General features: G+C 47.8%; 1 non-coding gene across 1 annotated transcript; it reads right to left on the bottom strand.

Moving 5' to 3' along the window:
* Positions 1–1,946: 1,946 nt before the first annotated feature.
* Positions 1,947–2,019, bottom strand: TRNAR-CCG (transfer RNA arginine (anticodon CCG)). Its single transcript has one exon. It is a non-coding gene; the product is annotated as a tRNA-Arg (tRNA).
* Positions 2,020–2,906: the final 887 nt, after the last annotated feature.

Genomic DNA, 2,906 nt, shown 5'->3' with positions numbered 1-2,906 from the left:
ACCAGGAATGGAACTGGAATTTATTCTTGGTCTTCTGTATTTGTTAATGCTTTCTGGTTTAAAAATTCAGTACTAAGTGCTCGCTTCGGCAGAAAGAAAAAAAAGAAAAGAAATTCCACACTGTACAGTATTTGAGTCTACTGATTTTTTTCCACTAATATCTTTTTTTTTTTTTTTTTTTTTTGAGACGGAGTCTCGCTCTGCCGCCCAGGCTGGAGTGCTGTGGCCGGATCTCAGCTCACTGCAAGCTCCGCCTCCTAGGTTTACGCCATTCTCCTGCCTCAGCCTCCCGAGTAGCTGGGACTACAGGCGCCCGCCACGTCGCCTGGCTAGTTTTTTGTTTTTTTTTTTTTTTGTTTTTTTTAGTAGAGGCGGGGTTTCGCCGTGTTAGCCAGGATGGTCTCGATCTCCTGACCTCGTGATCCGCCCGTCTCGGCCTCCCAAAGTGCTGGGATTACAGGCTTGAGCCACCGCGCCCGGCCTCCACTAATATCCTTTTCTGTTTCAGATTTCAACCCAGGACACCACATTGCATTTAGTGTTTAGTTGTTTTTAAAGAGTAAGGATGAACTCAGTGGATGTTCCTTTTGTACAAGTGTGCAAGAAGAGTTTAAACTTTCCAGGCTAGGCTGGGTGCGGTGGGTCATGCCTGTAATCTCAGCACTTTGGCAGATTGAGGCGGACGGATAACCTGACATCAGGAGTTAGAGACCAGCCTGGGCAACATGGTGAAACCCAGTCTCCACTAAAAATAGAAAAATTAGCCAGGCGTGGTGGCACACGCCTGTAATTCCAGCTACTCTGGAGGCTGAGGCATGAGAATCGCTTGAACTCGGGAGGTGGAGGTTGAAGTGAGCCCCCATCATGGCGCTGCACTCCATCCTAGGCAAAAGAGCAAGACTCTGTCTCAAAAATAAATAAATAAATAAATAAAATCTTCAAGCTAGTCAACTGAACTGATCTGAAAAGCTTAAACTCTGATTATTGTGTGTGTGTTTTTTATTTCACTAATTTGCAGATCTCTCTCTCACACACACAGGCACGAACACACGCACTGTCCTAATTACAATTTGTTGTTCATAATACTTTGAAGACAGCAACAATAAATTATGTTTATTATAGTTGTATGGTGTAACTCCACAGTTACTCTGCTATAAACTTTCCTTAGTACTGTCCTGGAAATCTGAAGCCAGCACAGTTGGATCTGCTCACACATCCCTTGAGATAAGAATAGGGAGAAAGTTTCGTAAGTGTGGTTGCCCATTGTGAATCTCGGGTTGAAAAAGTAGACAGAACTCGGAAGGCTGAGGCAGCAGAATCGCTCGAACCTGGGGGACGGAGGTTGCAGTGAGCCAAGATCGCGCCATTGCACTCCAGCCTGGGCTACAATATCGAGATTCCATCTCACACACACACACACACAAAAGTAGAAAAGAGATGATGCCATATGTTTAGTTGCCAGTTTGTGTTTGGTAAGGTCTTTTCGTTTAAAATCAGTAAAAGTTAAGCAAGAATAAATGCTTCCTCAATGTGAGCAATTTTGTCAATTACATCTCAATAATGCTGGGGAAAACACTTTTAAAGTTATTATTATTATTATCATTATTTATTTTCGATGGAGTCTCGCTGTGTCACCAGGCCGGAGTGCAGTGGCGCAAACATAGCCGTCACCTCAAGCACTGATCATTTCTTTGTGTTTGGAGCATTTCAAATATTTTCTTCTAGCTACTTTGAAATATACAGTAAATTACCGTTAGCTATAATTACCCTACTGTGCTTCGGAACACTAGGTCTGACCGTATTTTTGTACCCATTCGCCGAGTGTTTTTAAAACTCTCAAAAGCACCTCTTCATTTGTGATAACGATAGATGCCGAGAACCGAAAGAACCATCTCGCAATCTACTGTCCAACCATTACCCTTTATTCCACCAAAAGTAGTCTTCCGCGACCCAGATGGGACTCGAACCCACAATCCCCAGCTCCGGAGGCTGATGCCTTATCCATTAGGCCACTGGGTCACCACAGGATCCGGCTTCTCACACCCTCTCCTTACGTGATGCCATCATCACGCTCCTGCCCCCACGCATTGCGGTATCGCGCCCAGAGGCAAGTGATTTGGCAGCCGCTCCCAGCTGCGGCGGCGCGCGCCTGCGCTTTTCTGTGTCGCTGTCCCTGCCGGCAGCCTGGACCTCCCGCGCGCCTGCGCCGTGGGCCCGGAGCGGCCGCAAGGGCTCCGGAGCGCCTGCGCTTGACCCTCCGAGCCCTGCTGCGGGTTAACTGCAAGGCATCCGCGCTGCCGGTTTTGGGTGCTCGCTTTCCTGTTGGGTTCTTCGAGAGTTCTTAACTCTGGTTGTCCATTGGGCTCACCTGGGGAACTTTAAACAAGGTTCCAGTGCCTACCCCATCCCATTCTAGTTCAGTTAACTTGGGCGGACCTGGGCGCCTTCAGTTTACAAAGTTCCCCGGGACCCTCTGCAGGGCAGGCGGCGTTGGGAGCCCTGCAGATCGCGAAATCCTCCCGCAGCCTCCTTCTCCCGCCAACCTTCTTGTCCCTTTCTTCTCTTTCTTTCCCGCGTTTATTCAGCAGAGATTAATGTGATAACCTGTTATGTGCTGGGAACTGTTGGACTCCTGGGTGAACAGGCTTTTCCATCCCAGAGAACTTCAAATCTGACCTGTGTCCCTACGGCCATTCACCCTCGGCCGTTTTCCTCCCCCGACTCTTCTTTCCCTCTGGAGTAAAGGGAAAATTAACATAACAAGGTCCCTAAGTGCAAAATGGTACGGGTTTGGCTCCCCCTCGCCCCCAACCAACACCGTGAAGTTAAGTTTTGAGTAAAGGTTTGGAGACTTTCTGGTGCCATGCACAGTATCTGTATGCTTGTTGCATGTAAATATGCTGCAT

Source organism: Rhinopithecus bieti, unplaced genomic scaffold, assembly GCF_001698545.2.
Source record: "Rhinopithecus bieti isolate Rb0 unplaced genomic scaffold, ASM169854v2 scaffold_39870, whole genome shotgun sequence".
In the NCBI taxonomy this organism is placed as follows: Eukaryota; Metazoa; Chordata; class Mammalia; order Primates; family Cercopithecidae; genus Rhinopithecus; species Rhinopithecus bieti.
Note: the sequence above shows the minus strand (reverse complement) of the source record. Positions and strands in the feature narration are given on the sequence as shown.